This window comes from Ranitomeya variabilis, chromosome 4 (genome assembly GCF_051348905.1).
Source record: "Ranitomeya variabilis isolate aRanVar5 chromosome 4, aRanVar5.hap1, whole genome shotgun sequence".
NCBI classification, from domain to species: Eukaryota; Metazoa; Chordata; class Amphibia; order Anura; family Dendrobatidae; genus Ranitomeya; species Ranitomeya variabilis.
The window spans coordinates 372,217,369-372,244,153 of NC_135235.1; the positions used below are offsets into that span (position 1 = coordinate 372,217,369).

Consider the following 26,785-nt stretch of genomic DNA (forward strand, 5'->3'; position numbering starts at 1 on the left):
TGTCTATATAGCAATTGTTGTTGTTATTATTATTATTTTTATTATGTATTGTTATTATCATGCGAAGCAGGTGTTTGATTAGAGATAGTGATGCCTGCAATATACCACTCTTTGTGTGCTCTCCTCTGTGCAGGTTCCGGTGTGGTTCTTACCTCCTTTCTTACTATCTGGCATTTCAGCACACGCCCCCGTGTGGCAGTGCGCATCGCCCTGTTGGTGGGGGGTTGCCGCACATGGACGGGTGTCTCCCAGGCCTTGTGCGCAGGTCCGGAGTTTTCTCCTGGTGTGCGCGCTCGGTTTGACATCAGGTCCTTGTGCGGAGCCTTCCCGCCGCAGTGCGCATGCGCCGATTCCGCCACTGGGATTGGCGGTTGCCGGACATGTGATTAAGGTCAGGGGGGTTATAGGCAGGTCCTCCTCCATCACACGCTATCTCCCCTTGAGGAAGCGACGTGTGTACGTCGCGAAACGCGCGTCGGGGGCTATCCACCGGTGGGATCCCTTCTCCTTCTCCCCCCTCTACATTGGTAAGCATGGCGCTAACATTTATTGTGGATGTATTCTGGGCCAGCTAAATAATTGTACTGCTGTACTTGCCTTAGACTTTTTAGTCATCTTATTTTTGTGCCGCACACTTCCCATGCTTATATTACTATCCACTATGTGCTGTTTTCATACCAATGTGTGGGACCCTTTTTCATAGGGGTTACCACATGGGACTAATTGTCCATCACTTTTCAGTACCTTTACCGTACATAGCATTGGGGTGGATTGAGTTAGGGCTGGTTTCTTTCCCCTTTCTCATGTAGTGCTGTGGAATACTTGGCACTAGTACCTATGTCATGTTTTTAATTTTGTAATTAACCCCTTCACCCCCAAGGGTGGTTTGCACGTTAATGACCGGGCCAATTTTTACAATTCTGACCACTGTCCCTTTATGAGGCTATAACTCTGGAACGCTTTGACGGATCTTGGCGATTCTGACATTGTTTTCTCGTGACATATTGTACTTCATGTTAGTGGTAAAATTTATTCGATATAACTTGCGTTTATTTGTGAAAAAAATGGAAATTTGGCGAAAATTTTGAAAATTTTGCAATTTTCCAACTTTGAATTTTTATGCCCTTAAATCACAGACATATGTCACGCAAAATACTTAATAAGTAACATTTCCCACATGTCTACTTTACATCAGTACAATTTTGGAACCAAAATTTTTTTTTGTGACGGAGTTATAAGGGTTAAAAGTTGACCAGCAATTTCTCATTTTTACAACACCATTTTTTTTTAGGGACCACATCTCATTTGAAGTCATTTTGAGGGGTCTATATGATAGAAAATACTCAAGTGTGACACCATTCTAAAAACTGCACCCCTCAAGGTGCTCAAAACCACATTCAAGAAGTTTATTAACCCTTCAGGTGTTTCACAGGAATTTTTGGAATGTTTAAATAAAAATGAGCATTTAACTTTTTTTCACACACAATTTATTTCAGCTCCAATTTGTTTTATTTTACCAAGGGTAACAGGAGAAAATGGACCCCCAAAGTTGTTGTACAATTTGTCCTGAGTACGCTGATACCCCATATGTGAGGGTAAACCACTGTTTAGGCGTATGGCAGAGCTCGGAAGGAAAGGAGCGCCATTTGACTTTTCAATGCAAAATTGACTGGAATTGAGATGGGACGCCATGTTGCGTTTGGAGAGCCCCTGATGTGCCTAAACACTGAAACCCCCTACAAGTGACACCATTTTGGAAAGTAGACCCCCTAAGGAACTTATCTTGATGTGTGGTGAGCACTTTGACCCACCAAGTGCTTCACAGAAGTTTATAATGCAGAGCCGTAAAAATAAAAAATCATATTTTTTCACAAAAATGATCTTTTCGCCCCCAATTTTTTATTTTCCCAATGGTAAGAGAAGAAATTGGACCCCAAAAAATGTTGTGCAATTTGTCCTGAGTACGCTGATACCCCATATGTGGGTGTAAACCATTGTTTGGGCGCATGGCAGAGCTTGGAAGGGAAGGAGCGCCATTTGACTTTTCAATGCAAAATTGACTGGAATTGTGATGGGACGCCATGTTGCGTTTGGAGAGCCCCTGATGTGCCTAAACATTGAAACTCCCTACAAGTGACACCATTTTGGAAAGTAGACCCCCTAAGGAACTTATCTAGATGTGTGGTGAGCACTTTGACCCACCAAGTGCTTCACAGAAGTTTATAATGCAGAGCCGTAAAAATAAAAAATCATATTTTTTCACAAAAATGATCTTTTTGCCCCCAATTTTTTATTTTCCCAAGGGTAAGAGAAGAAATTGGACCCCAAAAAATGTTGTGCAATTTGTCCTGAGTACGCTGATACCCCATATGTGGGTGTAAACCATTGTTTGGGCGCATGGCAGAGCTTGGAAGGGAAGGAGCGCCATTTGACTTTTCAATGCAAAATTGACTGGAATTGAGATGGGACGCCATGTTGCGTTTGGAGAGCCCCTGATGTGCCTAAACATTGAAACTCCCTACAAGTGACACCATTTTGGAAAGTAGACCCCCTAAGGAACTTATCTAGATGTGTGGTGAGCACTTTGACCCACCAAGTGCTTCACAGAAGTTTATAATGCAGAGCCGTAAAAATAAAAAATCATATTTTTTCACAAAAATTATCTTTTTGCCCCCAATTTTTTATTTTCCCAAGGGTAAGAGAAGAAATTGGACCCCAAAAAATGTTGTGCAATTTGTCCTGAGTACGCTGATACCCCATATGTGGGTGTAAACCATTGTTTGGGCGCATGGCAGAGCTTGGAAGGGAAGGAGCGCCATTTGACTTTTCAATGCAAAATTGACTGGAATTGAGATGGGACGCCATGTTGCGTTTGGAGAGCCCCTGATGTGCCTAAACATTGAAACTCCCTACAAGTGACACCATTTTGGAAAGTAGATCCCCTAAGGAACTTATCTAGATGTGTTTTGAGAGCTTTGAACCCCCAAGTGTTTCACTACAGATTATAACGCAGAGCCGTGAAAATAATTTTTTTTTTTTTCTCAAAAATGATTTTTTAGCACCCAGCTTTGTATTTTTACAAGGGTAACAGAATAAATTGGACCCCAAAATTTGTTTTCCAATTTGTCCTGAGTACGCTGATACCCCATATGTGGGGGGGAACCACTGTTTGGGCGCATGACAGAGCTCGGAAGGGAAGGAGCGCCATTTGGAATGCAGACTTAAATGGATTGGTCAGCAGCCGTCACGTTGCATTTGCAGAGCCCCTGATGTACCCAAACAGTACAAACCCCCCACAAGTGACCCCATATTGGAAACTAGACCTCCCAAGGAACTTATCTAGATGTGTTTTGAGAACTTTGAACCCCCAAGTGTTTCACTAAAGTTTATAGCGCAAAGCCGTGAAAATAAAAAATTTTTTTTTTCACAAAAATGATTTTTTAGCCCCCAGTTTTGTATTTTCACAAGGGTAACAGGATAAATTAGACCCCAAAAGTTGTTGTCCAATTTGTCCTGAGTACGCTGATACCCCATATGTGGGGGGGAACCACTGTTTGGGTGCATGACAGAGCTCGGAAGGGAAGGAGCGCCATTTGGAATGCAGCCTTAAATGGATTGGTCTGCAGGCGTCACGTTGCATTTGCAGAGCCCCTGATGTACCCAAACAGTACAAACCCCCCACAAGTGACCCCATATTGGAAACTAGACCTCCCAAGGAACTTATCTAGATGTGTTGTGAGAACTTTGAACCCCCAAGTGTTTCACTACAGTTTATAACGCAGAGCCGTGAAAATAAAACATCTTTTTTTTCCCACAAAAATGATTTTTAGCCCCCCAAATTTTTATTTTCCTAAGGATAACAAGAGAACTTGGACCCCAGAAGTTGTTGTTCAATTTGTCCCGAGTACGCTGATAACACATATGTTGGGGTAAACCCCTTTTTGGGCGCACGGGAGAGCTCGGAAGGGAAGGAGCACTGTTTTACTTTTTCAACGCAGAATTGGCTGGAATTGAGATTGGACGCCATGTCGCGCTTGGAGAGCCCCTGATGTGCCTGGACAGTGGAAACTCCCCAATTCTACCTGAAACCCTAACCCAAACACACCCCTAACCCTAATCCCAACGGTAACCCTAACCACACCCCTAGCCCTGACACACCCATAATTCTAATCCCAACCCTAATCCAAACGTAAATGTAATCCAAACCCTAACCCTAACTTTAGCCCCAACCCTAACTTTAGCCCCAACCCTAACTTTACCTCCAACCCTAGCCCTAACCCTAACCCTAACCCTAAACGTGACTGAAATACGTGGCACTGAAATACGTGGCACTGAAATACGTGGCACTGAAATACGTGGCACTGAAATACGTGATACGTGGCACTTAAATATGTGGCACTGAAACACGTGGCACTGAAATACGTGATACGTGGCACTGAAATACGTGGCACTGAAATACGTGGCACTGAAATACGTGGCACTGAAATACGTGGCACTTAAATACGTGGCACTGAAATATGTGATACGTGGCACTGAAATACGTGGCACTGAAATACGTGGCACTGAAATACGTGGCACTGAAATACGTGGCACTGAAATACGTGGCACTGAAATATGTGATACGTGGCACTTAAATACATGGCACTGAAACACGTGGCACTGAAATACGTGATACGTGGCACTGAAATACGTGGCACTGAAATACGTGGCACTGAAATACGTGGCACTGAAATACGTGGCACTGAAATACGTGCAACTGAAATACGTGGTACTAAAATATGTGGCACTGAAATACGTGATACGTGGCACTGAAAAACGTGATACGTGGCACTGAAATACGTGGCACTGAAATACGTGGCACTGAAACACGTGGCACTGAAACACGTGGCACTGAAATATGTGGCACTGAAATACGTGGCACTGAAATACGTGGCACTGAAATACGTGGCACTATGACTGTCAGAAAATGTTCATTAAACGGTTAGGGGTGAGGTTAGGGGTAGAGTTAGGGTTAGGGTTTGGATCCCTTTATCACCTTGATGGTGGTGGGTGGCTTTTCAGTGTGTTTTCTGTTTTTTTTCGAAAAAATGCATGCGTTTTTAACACAAACAAACGCATGTGCTTAAAAACGCAAGAAAATACTGCAGGTTGTATTTCTGAAAATGAACGCATGCAGAAAAAAACCGCATGCGTTTGAAAACGCGACCAAACGCGTACAAAAAAAACGCATGTGTTTTCAATGTTAAATATAGGGAAAAAACGCATGCGTTTTTTTGTGCAAAAAACGCTGCAGACAAAAACGCAAGTGTGAAACCAGCGACGCTTTTTATAGCAAAAAAGTTTTTGCGTCTCCACATTTTGAGACCTATAATTTTTCCACATTTTGCTCCACAGAGTCATGTGAGGTCTTGTTTTTTGCGGGACGAGTTGACGTTTTTATTGGTAACATTTTCGGACACGTGACCATTTTTGATCGCTTTTTATTCCGATTTTTGTGAGGCAGAATGACCAAAAACCAGCTATTCATGAATTTCTTTTGGGAGAGGCGTTTATACCGTTCTGCGTTTGGTAAAATTGATAAAGCAGTTTTTTTCGTCGGGTCAGTACGATTACAGCGATATCTCATTTATATCATTTTTTTATGTTTTGGCGCTTTTATACGATAAAAACTAAAATATGGAAAAAATAATTATTTTGGTATCGCTTTATTCTCAGGACTATAACTTTTTTATTTTTTTGCTGATGATGCTGTATGGCGGCTTTTTTTTTGCGGGACAAGATGACGTTTTCAGCGGTACCATGGATATTTATATCAGTCTTTTTGATCGCGTGTTATTCCACTTTTTGTTCGGCGGTATGGTAATAAAGCGTTGTTTTTTGCCTCGTTTTTTTTTTTTTTTTCTTACGGTGTTTACTGAAGGGGTTAACTAGTGGGGCAGTTTTATAGGTTGGGTCGTTACGGACGCGGCGATACTAAATATGTGTACTTTTATTGTTTTGTTTTTTTTATTTAGATAAAGAAATGTATTTATGGGAATAATATATATTTTTTTTTTATTATTTATTTAGGAATTTTTTTTTTTTTCTTTTTACACATGTGGAAAATTTTTTTTTTTTACTTTTTTACTTTGTCCCAGGGGGGGACATCACAGATCATTGATCTGGCAGTGTGCACAGCACTCTGCCAGATCGACGATCTGCTGTGCAGGGCTGCAGGCTTACCAAGTGTCTGCTCTGAGCAGACACTCGGTAAGCCACCTCCTTCCCTGCAGGACCCGGATGCCGCGGCCATCTTGGATCCGGGACCTGCAGCCAGGAAGGAGGTAAGAGACCCTCTGAGCAACGCGATCACATCGCGTTGCTCCGGGGGTCTCAGGGAAGCCCGCAGGGAGCCCCCTCCCTGCGCGATGCTTCCCTATACCGCCGGTACACTGCGATCATGTTTGATCGCGGTGTGCCGGGGGTTAATGTGCCGGGGGCGGTCCGTGACCGCTCCTGGCACATAGTGCCGGATGTCAGCTGCGATATGCAGCTGACACCCGGCCGCGATCGGCCGCGCTCCCCCCGTGAGCGCCGCTGATCGGTGATGACGTACTATCCCGTCGGCGGTCATACGGGCCCACCCCACCTCGACGGGATAGTACGTCTGATGTCAGGAAGGGGTTAATAAAGGTTTTTTATATACATTCATACTTCTGGCTCTTGGTTCTCCTATTTTGATATTCATGTTTGGAGCAAGGAAATTTATTATCCGGGTTATTACCTTATTTAGTCACTAGTACTTTATCCCGGGTCTGTTTGCTATGCATTCGGATTTTCTGTTAATATTAATTACTGTGTCAGCCTCTCATTACAGTTGTCCTCCACTGAACAAATCAATGCTGCCTGGTTAGTCCTGTTACCAATTTTGAACTGCATTTAGCCCACTTTATTATTTGGGCCTAGATCTGTGTTTCCTCCTTATCCTGTCCATTGCCCAGCCACTGCTAGATGAGTCTGCTGGTACATTGACCCAGACCACTACATTCCCCTTGCACTCTACACAGTTAGAATCTGACCCTGCTGAAAGTCAGGTTCCCCTTCCCGCATACTATACCACCTTACACGGGGACAAAGAGGAAGGTGCAGATGAAAGTGCAGGTTCCTTCATCAGGTAGGGGGGCATACTCATTGGCGACGTCACTGGCACAGGGCCCCTCATAGTACGCAAAAGTGTCTCTGCCGGTGAGAAGCGCCACTGCCGTCAAACACGCCGCTGAACTTTGAGGGGACCCTGTGCCAGTGCCAATGCGAATGAGTGGGCCCCCCTGCTTGCTCAGGATCACAGCACTTGCAAAGTTGAAATACTTACCTCTTCCTGCTCCACCGCCGTGACATATTCCGCATTTCCTGGGCCCACGAAAAACTTGAGCCAGCCATACCCCCCCACAACTTTAGCCAAATGACCCCCAGTTTTCAATGCCTAACTATTATTATAAAGTAAATTAAGATTGACAAGCTTCAGTAATAAGAATTGATGTTTTTGGCATTAAAATGGGCACTGTAGGTGTTTTCCTGTCCTCCACTCTCTGCCGACTTTGATTCCCTATTGACTTGTATTGGGTTTCGTGTTTCGGTCGGCCCCCGACTTTACGCAATAATTGGCCGATTTCACCCGACCTGACTTTTCACAAAGTCGGGTTTCGCTCAACCCGACTCGATCCCAAAAAAGTAAAAGTCGCTCAACCCTAATCTCTACTTCTGTTCTCTGAATCTCTTGGCTTGGAAAGAGGGGGCCAGCCAAGCAGCATTGTAGAAATGGAAGAAGAGGCAGTATGCAGTGATGCCCAACAGCTTTGTCTCTCTGACCCTGAAGAGACGGGTGGGCTAGTGCCTTTGGTCAGCACTCCTCAGTACGCATCTGATGATGAGACTCTGGTGCTACTTTCAGGTGCATACTGTGCTGCTGAGACTACCCCGGAGAAGCAGTTGGTGGAAGAGGGGTGTGTAGATGATGAGGTCCTTGACCCATCATGGCGTGAGGTACAGGAAGGTGGTGGGAGCAGCTCTGAGGAAGAGATTCCCCGAACGGGCCAAAGAGGGAGAGGGAGGGGGAAGACTGCGGTTCCTGTAGGCTCCACTTCGGCACCCGTTAGGAGCATGCCTCTTCCAAAAGCCAAAACGGGCGCTCCCAAGACTTGCAGTGCCTGGTCCTTTTTTGACACAGTTGCAGATGACATTTGCTTTGTCAAATGCAAGGTGTGTCATCAGAAAGTCAAAAGAGGGAAAAGTGTCAGCAACCTCAATACCACAAATATGTGGAAACATGAGCGGACCAAGCACGCGGTGGAGTTACAAAAACACACTGAAGACCTAGGCCAACCAACAGCGGCACCTACCACCTCTTCAGCTCGTGTTGTTGCCTCTTCCTACAGCTCACGCACAGCTGGTTCGGCTTCCTCACAGGATCGCCATGGAAGAACCGCTGGCACTGTTGTCCACAGACCCAGTGTAATTCTACCCACACCACCACGTTCCCAGTCATCCTCACACTCCCAGCCCTGTCTACAGCCATCGGTAGCACAGGCATGGGAGAAAAGGCGGCCGTTCTCAGCAAACCACCCCCGAGCACAGGCTCTGAATGCTGGCATTGCAAAACTACTGTCCCTTGAAATGCTGTCATTCAGGCTGGTGGAGACTGACAGCTTCCGTAACTTGATGGCATTGGCAGTCCCACAATACAATGTGCCCAGCCGCTTTTATTTCAGCAGGCAAGCAATCCCTGCCCTGCAAAAGCTTGTGGAGGGACACATAAAACACGCGCTACTGAACGCCATCAGTAGCAAGGTCCACCTCACCACCGATGCGTGGACCAGTCACCATGGACAGGGGCGATACCTTTCCCTCACTGCCCATTGGGTTAATGTTGTTGAGCCGGGTACAGATCGTGCGAGTGGCGCAGGACATGTTCTGCCAACTCCAAGGATTGAAGGAATCCAGTCTGTACGCATTGACTCCTCCTCATACTCAAGTTCCTCAGAATCAGCGCTGCAGAAGCCGTCACAGTCCACCTCCACATGGACCTGTGAACGTTTACCTGTTACGACCGATATGAGCACAGCCGTGGCCAAACTTCAACAGGCCGTCTTGAAATTAATTTCTTTGGGGAATCGAAGCCACACAGCGCAGGAGCTCTGGAATGCCATCAAGCAGGAGAGCGACGTGTGGTTTGTGCCAGCGAATCTCCAGCCAGGCATGGTAGTGTGTGACAATGGCTGAAATCTGGTGGCAGCTCTGGCCCTAGGTAACCTCACTCACATCCCATGTCTGGCACATGTACTGTGCATGCCCATGGATCCCAGACCCGCAGTGTTATTACATTACACGACACTGTGAGGCGGGATCTCGGGCAGCACGGCCACACAGGTGCAGCCAGCCTGACAACAAATGATATCAGAAGACGGGCAGCGCTAACTGCGCATGGCCAAGGGATAACATAACAGCGCAGGCTCCGGGAAAGATTCAAACAATGCTGAGGAGGCAGCGCACAGTGGCAAGGGGGTAGGAATGACGGCTGTGCTGCGTCCCATTACGAAGGAAAGTCCCACCTCCGGGACGGTTTCACGATATCAGGGGACACATTTTATAAGTGTTTAGTTCTGCGTTTGCAAGGAGCATAATTAAAAGAGCCACCTTTTCCTTTTGCAGCGTTAGTGCTGCACAAGTTGGCTCTTTCAGCTACATACGCCTGGGGGGGTTAAAGGTTCCCTTTCAACTTGCTCCAATTAGGCCTTGGCCTACACTCTGCTTCTCCTGCATTCCCTGGGCTTCAACACTGCCAGTTGTTGCCGGAAGTGCTGTCTGCACCTTAAACAGTTGCCCCTCTGTTATTGGAGTTCAGTAATGCCAGCTGCTCCCCTGCTGTGTTGCGGCAATAACTCTAGCCTGCTCCTCCTGCTATCCCTAGACTTCAACACCGCCAGTTGATGCCTGGAAGTGCTGTCTGCACAGTTAACAGTTGCTCCTCTGTTATTGGGGTTCAGTAACGCCAGCTGCTCCCCTGCTGTGTTGCGGCAATAACTAAAGTCTGCTCCTCCTGGGCTTCAACACCACCAGTTGCTATCTGTAAGTGCTGTCTGCATAGAGAAAAACACTCGTCACTGTGTTAGTGGGGTTCAGTAACGCCAGCTGCTCCCCTGCTGTGTAGCCGGCAATGTGTCCCATTACGAAGGAAAGTCCCACCTCTGGGATGGTTTCACGGTATCAGGTGACACATTTTATAAGTGTTTAGTTCTGCGTTTGCAAGGAGCATAATTAAAAGAGCCACCTTTTCCTTTTGCAGCATTAGTGCTGCACAAGTGGCTCTTTCAGCTACAAATTCCTGGGGGGGGTTAAGGTTCCCTTTCAACTTGCTTCAATTAGGCTTCGGTCTACAATCTGCTTCTCCTGCATTCCCCGGGCTCTAACACCGCCAGTTGCTTCCCGGAAGTGCTGTTTGCACAGAAAAAAACACTTGCTCCTGTGTTAGTGGGTTTCAGTAACGTCAACTGCTCCCCTGCTATGTAACCGCAATGTGTCCTGCGACTGCCACGCTGACACTCTAACAGATGTTAAACTGCCTCAAGTGCAGGCCTCGGCCTACACTCTGCTCCATCTGCATTCCCTGGGTTCCAACACCGCCAGTTGCTTCCCGGAAGTGCTGTTTACACAGAGAAAAACACTTGCTCCTGTGTTAGTGGGGTTCAGTAACGTCAGCTGCTCTCCTGCCGTGTATCCGGCAATGTGTCCTGCGACTGCCACGCTGCCACTCCAACAGATATTAAACTGCCTCGAGTGCAGGCTTCGGCCTACACTCTGCTCATCCTGCATTCCCTGGGCTCTAACACCGCCAGTTGGTGCTCGGAAGTGCTGTTTGCACAGTCAACAGTTGCTCCTCTGTTATTGGGTTTTAGTAACGTCAGCTGATCCCCAGCTGTGTATCCTGCAATGTGTCCTGCGACCGCCACGCTGACACAACAACAGATATTAAACTGCCTCGAGTGCAGGCTTCGGCCTACACTCTGCTCCTCCTGCATTCCCTGGGCTCGAACACTGCCAGTTGGTGCTCGGAAGTGCTGTCTGCACAGAGAAAAACACTTGCTCCTGTGTTAGTGGGGTTCAGTAACGTCAGCTGCTCCCCTGGTATGTATCCGGCAATGTGTCCTGCGACTGCCACGCTGACACTCCAACAGATGTTAAACTGCCTCGAGTGCAGGCTTCGGCCTACACTCTGCTCCTTCTGCTGACCCTGGGCTCCATCACTGCCAGTTGCTGCCCAGAAGTGCTGTTTGCACAGTCAACACTTGCTGCCGTGTTATTGGGTTTCAGTAACGTCAGCTGATCCCCAGCTGTGTATCCGGCAATGTGTCCTGCGACCGCCACGCTGACACAACAGATATTAAACTGCCTCGAGTGCAGGCTTCGGCCTACACTCTGCTCCTCCTGTATTCCCTGGGCCAGTTGGTGCTCGGAAGTGCTGTCTCCACAGTTAACAGTTGCTCCTCTGTTATTGGGTTTCAGTAACATTAGCTGATCCCCAGCTGTGTATCCGGCAATGTGTCCAGCGACCGCCACGCAGACACAACAACAGATATTAAACTGCCTCGAGTGCAGGCTTTGGCCTACACTCTGTTCCTCCTGCATTCCCTGGGTTCCAACACCGCCAGTTGCTTCCCGGAAGTGCTGTTTGCACAGAGAATAACACTTGCTCCTGTTTTAGTGGGGTTCAGTAACGTCAGCTGCTCCACTGCTGTGTATCCGGCAATGTGTCCTGCGACCGCCACGCTGACACAACAACAGATATTAAACTGCCTCGAGTGCAGGCTTCGGCCTACACTCTACTCCTCCTACATACCCTGTGCTCTAACTCCGCCAGTTGGTGCTCGGAAGTGCTGTCTGCACAGTCAACAGTTGCTCCTCTGTTATTGGGATCCAGTAACGTCAGCTGATCCCCAGCTGTATATCCGGCAATGTGTCCTGCGACCACCACGCTGACACAACAACAGATATTAAACTGCCTCGAATGCAGGCTTCGGCCTACACTCTGCTCCTCCTGCATTCCCTGGGTTCCAACACTGCCAGTTGCTTCCCAGAAGTGCTGTTTGCAGAGAAAAACACTTGCTCCTGTTTTAGTGGGGTTCAGTAACATCAGCTGCTCCCCTGCTGTGTATCCGGCAATGTGTCCTGTGACTGCCACGCTGACACAACAACAGATATTAAACTGCCTTGAGTGCAGGCTTCGGCCTACACTCTGCTACTCCTGCTGACCCTGGGCTCCAACACCGCTAGTTGCTGCTCGGAAGTGCTGTTTGCACAGTCAACAGTTGCTCCTCTGTTATTGGGTTTTAGCAACATCAGCTGATCCCCAGCTGTGTATCCTGCAATGTGTCCTGCGACCGCCATGCTGACACAACAACAGATATTAAACTGCCTCGAGTGCAGGCTTCGGCCTACACTCTGCTCCTCCTGCTGACCCTGGGCTCCAAAACCGCTAGTTGCTGCTCGGAAGTGCTGTCTGCACAGAAAAAGACACTCGCTCCTGTGTTAGTGGGGTTCAGTAATGCCAGCTGCGCCCCTGCTGTGTTGCGGCAATAACTCTACCCTGCTCCTCCTGCTGTCCCTGGGCTCCAACACCACTAGTTGCTGCTCAGAATTGTCTTTGGCACAGGTACTCCCTCCTGCCCAGCCCAGGTACAGCATGCCAGCTGTTTCCGGGTAGTGTCAAGGTCACTTGGCCTCCAATACGTTGTCCTGTCGGGTTGAGGTCAGGTTAGCCAACTCCTTGGTGCCTGCAGTTTAGGTGCTTCCTATGTGGGCTGCGGGAACTGGCAATCAAGGCTGATTCGTAGTGCCAATAGGACAATCTCCCCCTGTAGAACTGTGGATTTTCAGTAACCACGGCCAGCTCGCGGCCTAGCTACTTTTGTTTTTCCTGTGGACTTTCTTCTGCCTATCAGAGTTCCAGCACCATTAGCTGGTTTTTAGGAGGACAATCTTGAATAGGTCCCCCAGGTTCCAGTACCGTCAGCTGGTTCCGGGCAGAGCCTTTGGCTTAGGTGCCTCCTTCTGGGTATCCGAGTTCCACCAACGTCAGGTGGTCCTTGGTAGTGCTTTCTAGCATGAATACCTCCTGCTTAGTAACCGGGTTCCAGTAACGTCAGCTGGTCCTCAGTAGTTCCATTGGCTCTTGTACCTTCGGCTACCCATCCGGGGTCCAGTACCGTCAGCTGGTTCTTGGCAGTGTCTTTGGCTCTTATACCTTTTGCTCCCCATCCTGGTTCCAGTACCGTCAGCTGGTTGCGGGCAGAGCCTTTGGCTTAGGTGCCTCCTACTGGGTATCCGAGTTCCACCAATGTCAGGTGGTCCTTGGTAGTGCTTTCTGGCATGGGTACCTCCTGCTTTGTAACCAGCTTCCAGTACCGTCAGCAGGTCCTCGGTAGTTCCATTGGCTCTTGGACCTTCTGGTAGCCATCCGGGTTCCAGTACCGTCAGCTGGTTCTCGGCATTTCCTTAGCCTTCTTGTACCTTCTGCTACATTTCCAAGTTCAAGACCCTAAAGACGACGACCCTAAAGACCACCCCTAAGATGACGATGACCCCACAGACGACGACCCCTGAGACAACGACCCTGGAGATAACGACCCTGAAGACCACCCCAAAGACGACAACCCTGGAGACGACAACCCTGGAGACAACGACCCTGAAGACCGAGAAGCAGAAGAACAAGAAGCTGCAGAACAAAGAGCAGAAGATCATTAAGCATAAGACTAAACATCAGAGCAAAAGATATTATCTAAATTATAAGCAGAAGAAGACTAAGCAGTGTATGGGGGTGAGTCTGTTCCTCCTCGTGGTGCCCCTGAAAAAAGCCTGCTGCTGCAGGCCTAACTGAACGCGGACAAATCCTGTTGTAACTCTTTTGTGACAGGCAGAGCGGAAGGTGTAATCTTCAAACTTTTATAGATAACAACTACAGGAATGCCTGTCACAAATAAGAATATGATGAAGAAGTAGAATATGAAGAAGAATAATAGTTGAATAAAAAGAATATGAAGAATGTAACAAAAAAGAATAATAGATAGAAGATGAAGAAGAAGATGAATAAGGTGAAGAAGAAGTTGATATAAAAGATGCTGCTGCTGAGAATGATGAAGAAGAAAGTGTTGGAGAAGTAAAAAAGAAGGTGAAGAGCATGGAATTAGTGAAACATCAATATCTAACAAAATATAAAAAATCTTAACATAGTCAATATCTTTGTAACTCTGAACGTCTTAAAAAAAACTTAATTCCTGCTATTCCATTTGATTGGGCTAAACCTCTATGCCTTTAATGTCTCCTCCACCTCCCACAATACATCCTACATTATTCTTAGTTGTTTTCCTTCATGTAGAATGAACCTACAAGGAAAGAAAGGGTTTATTTTAATTCCGATATTTTGGTCCCATTGACTTGCATTAGTATCGGGTATCAGTATCGGCGAAATCCGATATTTTTGGAATATCGGCCGATCCAATCCGATACCGATACTTTTGGATATCGGAAGGTATCCCTCAACACTAATAATGACACTTCTATCTTTAAGGGCGTCGTGGAGATTTTCTGCAAAAGAGCGGAGAAGATGGAGGTCTGCAGAGACGAGCTGTGGATGAGAAAACTCATCATGTGGTCTGGACAAAATGAAGAAAAGAAGGAGAACGGCTCCAGAGACTACGTCATCTATAAGGTACCTGGATATAAATGTTATGTGTGATACTAATTATCATGTTTTTATTTATTTTAGGAGCATTAAATGGAATGTCCAGGTGTGTAATGAGTCATTCTTTGTGACTGCAGACTTCTGAGTTCTCACAGTGCGCACTGCACACTGTCAGGATTCTCTCATGCTGGCGATTTACATACATGTGGTCACATACTGACTAGACATGTGTGGCCTCAGCCAATGAAAATGAACTGAGCGAGGCCGAACATGTCTAGTCGGAATGTGGTCAGAAGTATACAAATCACATGCTTGTGCTTACATGACTGTCCACTGGCAAGGGAGAATCCTAAAAGTGTGCAGTGCATGAGTTGTGAGAATTCAGAAGCCTGCGATGTCAGGATTCAGCTCTGCAGGTTCCAGTAGCCGTCACATGAACACTTCACTCACATGCGACCTTCATACTTATGGTCCTGTGACAACGAGCTTCTCTTCCTGCTTCTCTCAGTTTATCACTGAACATTGAGAGCATTAGGAAGAGAAGCTCGTGGGTACATGACTAAGTGTGCAAATCGCATATGTCCTGGGGAGGGGGGGTGCCAAAATGAATTCTTGCTCCGGGTGCCAGAAACCCTAGATACACCTCTGACACTACGTGGCTGTGTTATATACTGTGTGGGCTGTGTTATATACTACATCTCTGTGCTATATACTACGTGGCTGTGTTATATACTACGCGGTCGGCCGCGACTAATCAGCGATATTGCTGCAGGATTTAAACACCGCTTCGGTGATTAGTCGTGCCCGGCCAACCGCGACCAATCAGCGAAACGCAGTCCGGCCGCGAATTGGTGTGGGATTTAAACAAAAAAAAAAGGTAGAAGCCAGCACTGCTAAGGTCAGGACACAATACATAAGGTGCATATGCACATACTGAATTCTATCTGTATTTCAAATATGAGACATTTAGCAAACAATTGATCAATTCTTTGAGCTACCCCGCAACTTCACGGCATTCTCATAATGGGGCAGTCCTACTCTACATATTTTATTTACATTGTGCCATTACGGCCTCCTAAATGTATTAAGAGTGAGAAAAAAAAAAAAAAGGAAAGACCACATTAAATAACATTACCATAACATGCAAACTGTACCTGGAGCATTTCAGAATCACTCCCTTGGTGCCGCGAAAGGCAAGCGCAGGTAAAAGCCGATCAGGTCCTGTGCGGACATTTCAGATCTGGCTTCCACACTTCCAAACCAGCACCAAAGTTAAAGAGTGAAACAGGCTAAGGGTACCGTCACACAGTGCCATTTTCATTGCTACGACGGTACGATTCGTGACGTTCTAGCGATATTGTTATGATATCGCAGTGTCTGACACGCAACAGCGATCAGGGACCCTGCTGAGAATCGTACGTCGTAGCAGATCGTTTGGAACTTTCTTTCGTCGCTTGATCACCCGCTGACATCGCTGGATCGTTGTGTGTGACACCGATCCAGCGATGTGTTCGCTTGTAACCAGGGTAAACATCGGGTAACTAAGCGCAGGACCGCGCTTAGTAACCCGATGTTTACCCTGGTTACCAGCGTAAACGTAAAAAAAACAAACAGTACATACTCACATTCCGGTGTCTGTCCTCCGGCGTCTCAGCTTCTCTGCACTGTGAGCGCCTGTCATGGTTCCCAATGGCAAGGGAACGTAAGAAACATATAAATAACGAACGAGCTCTCGGGTGATGGAAACTCGAGTTGACCGTGAGCTAAATCTACCACACAACTAATAGTAGCCAGGGAGCATACCTACGGCTTCCTATATGCCACGCGCCAGCCGGAGGACTAACTACGCCTGGTAGAGGAAGAAACAGACCTGGCTTACCTCTAGGGAAATACCCCAAAAGATGATAGCAGCCCCCCACATGTAATAACGGTGAATTAAGAGGAAAAGACATACACAGTATGAAAGTAGATTTAGCAAAGAGAGGTCCACTTACTAGATAGCAGAAAGATACAAAAGAGGACTTCACGGTCAACTGAAAACCCTTTCAAAAACCATCCTGAAATTACTTTAAGACTCCTGTGTCAACTCATGACACAGGAGTGGCAATTTCAGCCCGCAAGAGCTTCCAGCTACAGAGAATTACAAAAACTGCAAACTGGACAAAAGATACAAAACAAAAGGACAAAGTCCACTTAGCTGATCAGCAGACTAGTAGCAGGAACATGCAACCGAAGGCTCTGGTTACAATGATGACCGGCAAGGAAATGACTGGAGAGCAAGGCTAAATAGGAAACTCCCAAACGCTGATGGAAGCAGGTAAACAGAAGCAGCAAAGTGCAAACAAGTCACCAATACCACCAGCAACCACCAGGGGAGCCCAAAAAGCGGATACACAACAGCGCCTGCCGGCCGGAAAGCGAGCACAGCGGTGACGTCACCGCTCTGCTTTCCGGCTATGGTGCTTACACAGTGGAGAGAAGCAGAACGCCGGGGGACAGACACCAAAATGTAAGTATGTACTGTTTGTTTTTTTTACGTTTACGCTGGTAACCAGGGTAAACATCGGGTTACTAAGCGCGGCCCTGCGCTTAGTAACCCGATGTTTACCCTGGTTACCCGGGGACTTCGGCATCGCTCATGCGCCGTGATTGCAAAGTGTGACCGCAGTCTACGACGCTGGAGCGATAATCATACGACGCTGCGACGTCACGGATCGTGCCGTTGTAGCGATGAAAATGGCACTGTGTGACGGTACCCTGAGACACAGGTGCACAATTAACTAGAGCCTGAGGCAGGGCAGGGCTGCTGTGAGTGTGAACAGCAGCCTATCTATCACAATGAACACAGAAAGAAAAGCGTACCTAACCCAGCCCCAGCGTGCGCGGCAACAGTGGTGGTCAGCCACTTACCAATGTAAAGACAAAAAAAAAGGGAGAAGCCAGCACTGCTAAAGTCAGGACACAATACATAAGGTGCATATGCACATACTGAATTCTATCTGTATTTCAAATATGAGACAATTAGCAAACAATTGATCAATTCTTTGAGCTACCCACTTCACGGCATTCTCATAATGGGGCAGTCCTACTTTACATATTTTATTTACATTGTGCCATTACGGCCTAGTAAATGTAAATTATGAGAATGCCGTGAAGTGGCGGGGTAGCTCAAAGAATTGATCAATTGTTTGCTAGGTAAGGATGGATGTCGAACATTATGACCTGCGCAGTAAGCATGGATGTCAGACCCCTGTAGAAGCTGTAGGAGAACTATGACATGCAAAGCTCTGTGTATCTGGAAATCACTGTCATGTGAGTTACTGTGCTTCACTATGATTGGACTGGGGATTGTAGATACACGCCTAAGGGGTTGGCTGTATCTATGATGACTGGAAATGCTTTGCAGTGATAGGTGGGGAATTATTTGTTTACAATTTACCAACAGGATTCTTTTTGCGCTATTATGCTTTTAATTATGTGCATAAGAACAATCAGAGATAGCGGTTTGATGTTAGATCAGGCGATAATATAGTAGATGCTCTGGTGGGATTGTTTTTATATGTATACGTGTTTTTCTGATGTGATGGGATGGTGTTCACAATTATGTGTATATCCTATTGGTGCTTTGTTAATTAGTGGGTGTAACTTTGTGTATATAATGGTGGTTAGAACACTGTGTACTGTGCTTGAAAAAGGTCTCTGGACCAAAACATCTCCACAGGAGGCAGAATAAAATGTAAGATTTAATCTTCACTACAGTTTGAGGCGCTGTTTTTTGATTTATCTGAATAATGGAGAGGCGTCAATAAGACGCCTGTCCATTATTAATCCTATAGTAGTGAAAGGGTTAAAAATAAAAAAAGACACAGCCAGAAAAAGTATTTTAATATTCTTAATTTCACCATACTTACCATACTCGTCACCTGCAAAAAATAAAAAATAATAAACCAGCCGTATACTACCTTTCCACTGTAGACCAATTAATAACGAATGTCCCACAATGATCTCCCCTATAGAACACACAGCAGTGCCACAAGTAAGAGTAGGGGCTATTTCTCTCAGAGGCGGAGGAATACATTGCTGAATGATACCTTCCTTCATTGTATTCCTGGAGCCCCTGGAGAGCGGTCGCATCAGGTGATGTGGCTGTTCTCCACGGGAGATCATCGTGGGACACTCCTTTTAATTGGATTTCTGCGGATCAGGGAGTATAGTGTTTGCTTATTATTTAACTTTTTTTTAAAGGTGACAATGGCTTCGGGGATCAAGGTGACAAGGTGATGGTGAGTATGTACTCTATGTCATATGTATTGTATGTCTATATGTATGTTGTATGTAGTGCATGTGTGTTGTATGGTGCATGTTGTATGTCGTATGTCACATGTCTGCCAATGTGACCCTCAAACTTTTCCTGAAAAATATGAACTCCAATATTGTGTTTCTTCTCTTCTGAGATTTGCACTGTGCCTCAAAAGTAGTATCCCCCCATATATGGGGTATCAGCATACTCAGGAGAAATTGCACAACAAATTGTATGGTGCAATATCTCTTGCTACCCTTCTGAAAATGAAATAATTGGTTCTAAAATAACGTTTTTGTTGGGAAAATGTGATTTTTGTTATTTTCACAGCTCAACGTTATAAACTTCTGTGAAACACCTGGGCGTTCAAGGTGCTCACCACACATCTAAATACATTTCTTGAGGTGTCTAATTTCCAAAATGGTGTAACTTGTGGGGGGTTCCATTGTCTAAGAACTGCAGGGGCTCTCCAAACAGGACATGATGTCCGCTAATGGTTCCAGTAAATTTTGCATTCAAAAAGTCAAATGTAGTGTTGAGCATTCCGATACCGCAAGTATCGGGTATCGGCCGATACTTGCGGGTATCGGAATTCCGATACCGAGATCCGATACTTTTGTGGTAACGATATCGGTATCGAAACAACATTAATGTGTAAAAGAAAGAATTAAAATTAAAAATATTGCTATACTCACCTCTCCGACGCAGCCTGGACCTTACCGAGGGAACCGGCAGCGTTCTTTGCTTAAAATGCGCGCGTTTACTGCCTTCCGTGACGTCACGGCTTGTGATTGGTCGCGTGCCGCCCATGTGGCCGCGACGCGACCAATCACAGCAAGCCGTGACGTAATTTTCAGGTCCTGAATGCCTAGAATTAGGCATTCAGGACCTGAAATTACGTCACGGCTTGCTGTGATTGGTCGCATCGCGGTCACATGGGCGGCACGCAACCAATCACAAGCCGTGACGTAATTTTAAAATGCGCGCGTTTCCTGCCTCCCGTGATGTCACGGCTTGTGATTGGTCGCGTCGCCCATGTGACCGCGACGCGACCAATCACAAGCCGTAACGTAATTTTCAAATCCTGAATGCCTAGAATTAGGCATTCAGGACCTGAAAATTACGTCACGGCTTGCTGTGATTGGTCGCGTCGCGGCCACATGGGCGGCACGTGACCAATCACAAGCCGTGACGTCACGGAAGGCAGTAAACGCGCGCATTTTAAGCAAAGAACGCTGCCGGTTCCCTCGGTAAGGTCCAGTCTGCGTCAGAGAGGTGAGTATAGCAATATTTTTTATTTTAATTATTTCTTTTACACATTAATATGGATCCCAGGGCCTGAAGGAGAGTTTCCTCTCCTTCAGACCCTGGGAACCATCAGGGATACCGTCCGATACTTGAGTCTCATTGACTTGTATTGGTATCGGGTATCGGTATCGGATTACATCCAATACTTTGCCGGTATCGGCCGATACTTTCCGATACCGATACTTTCAAGTATCGGACGGTATCGCTCAACACTAGTCAAATGATGTTCCTTCCTTTCCAAGCCCGCCATGCGTCCAAACAATAGTTTTCCCCCACTTATGGGGGATCAGCATGCTCAGGAGAAATTGCACAACAAATTTTGGGCTTCATGTTTTCCTGTTACTCTTGTGAAAATAAAAAAATTGTGTCTAAATGTTTTTATTTTTTTTTTTGGGGGGGAAGAGCTAAATGTTCAATTTTTTCACATTTTGCAAATTATTGTGAAGCACCTGAAGGATTAATAAAATTCTTGAATGTGGTTTTGAGCACCTAAAAGTACAGTTTTTAGAATGGTGTCATTTCTGGATATTTTCTATCATATACACCCCTCAAAGTTACTTGAGGTGTGAGGTGGTTGCTAAAAAATGTGGTTTTGTAAATTTTGTTGGAAAAAGCAGAAATCGCTGATCAACTTTAAACCATTTGTAAGCAGGTGGCTGGATGCAGTGACACAAGAGAGGCAGAGCAAGGGTTGACAGTTTTAATTTAACAGGAGATACTCCATGCAGGGAGATAAACAGTTAAATGAGTGTAAAACAGTTCTAGGGTAGGCGATAGGTAGAGTTAATGAGCAATAAACAAGATAATGGCAGTTACTTAAATCACTTATCCTGTCAAAGGCTCCCCAGTCTTCTGCTGAAGCTTGGAGGGCGGCAGCGACAACAACGGCCAGTGGGGTGCTGTTCCAGTGGGTTCCAGCAAACATCTATCCATCTTCTGGCGGCAGTGGTCTGTCTGCGGTACCTTCTGCTGAGCCCCTAGTCCATAAGTTGGCGCGGCCGGGATGAAAATGGCTGCGGCACTTGCAGGGTCCAACGTGAGGTGATCAGCAGAAATGGGCCAGGTAGGCTGCAGAAGTTCGTCTGCTACACAGCTCTTTCTAGGCGGCCCGTACACTGTATCCCCAGTCACAGGGCATGCGGTACCTCTCAGTCACGCAGAGGCAGGGCACCCGACACCTTGGTCTCTGACTTTCACTCGGGTGGTGGCGGGATCTAGCGGGCATAGACCGACGAAGCGTGGGTGCTCGGGCAACGGAGCACACCCCTCAGCCTGCTGCATGCTGTTGTCCGCACCAAAATTAACTGCTGCCGTGCGTGCTTTTTCTTGTGTACGCCCCCTGCTTCCCTGCTTCTGGGTCAGGGGTTCTGTCCGGGCCCTTATGTGTTGTGGATTCTGTTTGTGGGCTCCCTCTGGTGGTTACTGCTGGTACTGGGTGACTTTGGTGGGTTGCGGCCTTTGGTTTCCACCTGTCCATCAGAGGCTGGGTGTTTCCTATTTTACCTGGCCTTTCTGTCATTCCCTTGCCGGCTATCAATGTATTCAGATGTGCTCTGTTTGGTTCCTGCCTACCTGCTCCCAGATCTTTCAGGATAAGCTAAGTGCTGATTTTCAGTTGTTTGGGTTTTTTTGTCCAGCTTGCTTATTATGTCTCTATGCTAGCTGGTAGCTCTAGTGGACTGAGGTTCTCCCCATGTGCCATGAGTTGGCACATGGGTTCTTGTAATCTCAGGATGGTTTTTTTGATTAGGGTTTTTTGCTGACCGCTCAGACCCCTTTTGTATCGTTCTGCTTTCTAGTTTACAGCGGGCCTCAATTTGCTAAACCTATATATATATCATCTCTATGTGTGTGCCTTCCTCTCATTTCACCGTCAATACATGTGGGGGGCAACTATACCTTTTGGGGTTCATCCCTCTGGAGGCAAGTGAGGTCTTTATTTTCTCTGCAGTACTAGTTAGCTCTTAGGCTGGTGTGTGGCGTCTAGAACCAACGTAGGCACGCTCCCTGGCTATCTCTAGTTGCGTTTGTCAGGCGTAGGGCAGCGGTCAGCCCAGGTTCCATCACCCTAGAGCTCGTCCGTTATTTATTTGTACCTTGCTTGTCCTGTGCTATCCCTAGCCATTGGGGATTCATGACAGTATAGCAGGCCCACAAAGTGTTAATTGTTTGGGCTGAAGCAGGAGAAAAAGAAGTGTTTAAGGGAAATTTTTTTTTTTTTTCTTTCCCTTCAGAGTTTTGCTGCCTAGCCCTTAATTGCTGTCTAGCTGCTTCTTACCTCCTCTTAACCCTTGAATGGCTCTGATCTTAGCTGTTTAACATGGATGTCCAGAGTTTGGCTTCCAGCCTGAGTAATCTCGCGGCAAAAGTTCAAAACATACAGGATTTTGTTGTTCACACTCCCATGTCTGAACCTAGAATTCCTATTCCAGAGTTCTTCTCTGGAGATAGATCTACCTTCCTGAATTTCAGGAACAATTGTAAATTGTTTCTTTCTTTAAAATCTCGCTCCTCTGGAGACCCTGCTCAACAGGTCAGGATTGTAATATCTTTCCTGCGGGGCGACCCTCAGAATTGGGCATTTGCATTGGCACCAGGGGATCCTGCATTGCTCAGTGTGGATGCGTTTTTTCTGGCATTGGGATTGCTCTATGAGGAACCCAACCTGGAGATTCAGGCTGAAAAGGCTTTGTTAGCCCTCTCTCAGGGGCATGATGAAGCGGAAATATATTGTCAAAAATTTCGGAAATGGTCGGTGCTTACTCAGTGGAATGAGTGTGCCCTGGCTGCAAACTTCAGAAATGGTCTTTCTGAGGCCATTAAGGATATTATAGTGGGGTTCCCTACGCCTACAGGTCTGAATGAGTCTATGGCTATGGCCATTCAGATTGATCGGCGTTTACTGGAGCGCAAACCCGTGCACCAGTTGGCGGTGTCTTCTGAACAGGCACCTGAGACTATGCAATGTGATAGAATTCAGTCCAGAAGTGAACGGCAAAATTATAGGCGGAAAAATGGATTGTGTTTTTATTGTGGTGATTCAGCTCATGTTATATCAGCATGCTCTAAACGCACAAAAAAGATTGATAAATCTTTTGCCATTGGTACTCTGCAGCCTAAGTTCATTTTGTCTGTGACTCTGATTTTTTCACTGTCTTCCATTTCCGTTGATGCCTATGTGGATTCGGGCGCTGCCCTGAGTCTTATGGATTGGTCATTTGCTAAACGCTGCGGTTTTAGTCTGGAGCCTCTGGAAGTTCCTATTCCTCTGAAGGGAATTGACTCTACACCATTGGCTATGAATAAACCGCAGTATTGGACACAAGTGACCATGCGCATGACTCCCGTTCATCAGGAGGTGATTCGCTTCCTTGTACTGTATAATTTACATGATGTACTAGTGCTGGGTCTGCCATGGTTACAAACTCATAATCCTGTCCTGGACTGGAAAACAATGTCTGTGTTAAGCTGGGGATGTCAGGGGGTTCATGATGATGCACCTCCGATTTCAATCGCTTCATCTACTCCTTCTGAGATCCCTGAGTTTTTGTCGGACTATAGGGATGTTTTTGAGGAGCCTAAGCTCAATTCGCTCCCTCCTCATAGAGATTGTGACTGTGCTATAGAATTGATTCCTGGCAGTAAGTTCCCTAAGGGTCGTTTATTTAATCTGTCACTGCCAGAGCATACTGCTATGCGGAATTATATTAAGGAGTCCTTGGAAAAGGGACATATTCGTCCATCTTCGTCCCCTCTGGGAGCAGGTTTTTTTTTCGTGGCAAAAAAAGATGGTTCCCTGAGGCCTTGTATAGATTATTGCCTTCTGAATAAGATTACAGTCAAATATCAGTATCCATTGCCATTATTGACTGATTTGTTTGCTCGCATTAAGGGGGCTAGGTGGTTCACTAAGATAGATCTTCGCGGTGCGTATAATCTGGTGCGGATAAAACAGGGTGATGAGTGGAATACCGCATTTAATACGCCTGAGGGCCATTTTGAGTATTTGGTAATGCCTTTTGGACTCTCCAATGCTCCGTCAGTCTTTCAGTCCTTTATGCACAATATTTTCCGTGAATATCTGGATAAGTTTATGATTGTGTATTTGGATGATATTTTGGTGTTTTCTGATGACTGGGAGTCTCATGTTCTACAGGTCAGGAAGGTGTTTCAGTTTCTGCGGGCCAATTCTCTGTTTGTGAAGGGCTCAAAGTGTCTCTTCGGAGTCCAGAAGATTTCTTTTTTGGGGTACATTTTTTCTCCTTCTACTATTGAGATGGATCCCGTCAAGGTTCAGGCAATTTGTGACTGGACACAACCTACATCTGTTAAGAGCCTACAGAAGTTCTTGGGGTTTGCTAATTTTTATCGTCGGTTCATTGCTAATTTTTCCAGTATTGTTAAACCTTTGACTGATTTGACTAAAAAGGGTGCTGATGTTGCTGATTGGTCTCCTGCGGCCGTGGGGGCCTTTCAGGAACTTAAGCGCCGGTTTTCTTCTGCTCCTGTGTTGTGTCAACCAGATGTTTCACTTCCTTTCCAGGTTGAGGTTGATGCTTCCGAGATTGGAGCGGGGGCGGTTTTGTCACAGAGAAGTTCTAATGGCTCGGTGATGAAGCCATGTGCATTCTTCTCTAGAAAATTCTCGCCCGCCGAGCGCAATTATGATGTGGGTAATCGGGAGCTTTTGGCCATGAAGTGGGCATTTGAGGAGTGGCGTCATTGGCTTGAGGGTGCTAAACATCGTGTGGTGGTCTTGACTGATCACAAGAATCTCATTTACCTTGAGTCTGCCAGGCGTTTGAATCCTAGACAGGCTCGTTGGTCGTTTTTTTCTCGTTTCAATTTCGTGGTTTCATACCTGCCAGGTTCAAAGAATGTGAAGGCAGATGCTCTTTCCAGGAGTTTTGTGCCTGACTCTCCTGGAGACTCTGGGCCTACTGGTATCCTTAGGGATGGGGTAATATTGTCCGCCGTATTCCCAGACTTGCGACGTGCATTGCAGGAGTTTCAGGTGGATAAACCGGATCGTTGTCCACCAGAAAGACTGTTTGTTCCGGATGATTGGACCAGTAGAGTCATCTCCGAGGTCCATTCTTCTGTGTTAGCTGGTCATCCTGGAATATTTGGTACTAGAGACTTGGTGGCCAGGTCTTTTTGGTGGCCTTCCTTGTCTAGGGATGTGCGGACCTTTGTGCAGTCTTGTGAAGTATGTGCTCGAGCTAAGCCTTGCTGTTCTCGGGCCAGTGGGTTGTTGTTATCCTTGCCCATCCCGAAGAGGCCTTGGACGCACATTTCCATGGATTTTATTTCGGATCTCCCGGTTTCACAGAAAATGTCCGTTATCTGGGTTGTGTGTGACCGCTTTTCTAAGATGGTTCATTTGGTGCCCTTGCCTAAGTTGCCTTCCTCCTCTGAGTTGGTCCCTTTATTTTTTCAGAACGTGGTTCGTTTGCATGGGATTCCGGAGAATATCGTTTCTGACAGGGGATCCCAGTTTGTGTCTAGATTTTGGCGGACGTTTTGTGCCAAGATGGGCATTGATTTGTCTTTCTCGTCTGCATTCCATCCTCAGACGAATGGCCAGACGGAGCGAACTAATCAGACCTTGGAAACTTATTTGAGGTGTTTTGTTTCTGCTGATCAAGATGACTGGGTTGCTTTTTTGCCACTGGCCGAATTTGCTCTTAATAATCGGGCTAGTTCTGCCACGTTGGTCTCTCCTTTTTTTTGTAATTCGGGGTTTCATCCTCGTTTTTCCTCTGGTCAGGTGGAGTCTTCGGATTGTCCTGGAGTGGACGTGGTGGTGGACAGGCTACATCAGATTTGGAATCAGGTGGTGGACAATTTGAAGTTATCTCAGGAGAAGACTCCAATTTGCTAATCGCCGTCGCCGCGTGGGTCCCCGACTTCTTGTTGGGGATTTGGTGTGGTTGTCTTCTCGTTTTGTCCCTATGAAGGTCTCTTCTCCTAAGTTCAAGCCTCGGTTCATCGGTCCTTATAGGATCTCGGAGATTCTTAACCCTGTATCTTTTCGTTTGGATCTCCCAGCATCGTTTGCTATTCATAATGTGTTCCATCGGTCGTTGTTGCGGAGGTATGAGGTGCCCGTTGTTCCTTCGGTTGAGCCTCCTGCTCCGGTGCTGGTGGAGGGAGAATTGGAGTATGTTGTTGAGAAGATCTTGGATTCTCGTGTTTCCAGACGCAAACTCCAGTATTTGGTTAAGTGGAAGGGTTATGGTCAGGAGGATAATTCCTGGGTGGTCGCCTCCGATGTTCATGCGACTGATTTGGTCCGCGCCTTCCATAGAGCTCACCCTGATCGCCCTGGGGGTTCTCGTGAGGGTTCGGTGACCCCTCCTCAAGGGGGGGGTACTGTTGTGGATTCTGTTTGTGGGCTCCCTCTGGTGGTTACTGCTGGTACTGGGTGACTTTGGTGGGTTGCGGCCTTTGGTTTCCACCTG

At 46.6% G+C, this 26,785-nt stretch overlaps 1 long non-coding RNA gene across 1 annotated transcript in view; it reads left to right on the plus strand.

Moving 5' to 3' along the window:
* The first annotated feature begins 416 nt into the window (after positions 1-416).
* The window catches only part of LOC143768932 (uncharacterized), a 54,683-nt gene continuing 28,314 nt past the window's right edge, over positions 417-26,785 (plus strand). Inside the window, exons 1-2 of the long non-coding RNA XR_013214129.1 lie at positions 417-527; positions 14,600-14,740. This is a non-coding gene — a long non-coding RNA (uncharacterized LOC143768932). The remainder of the gene's footprint in view (positions 528-14,599; positions 14,741-26,785) is intronic.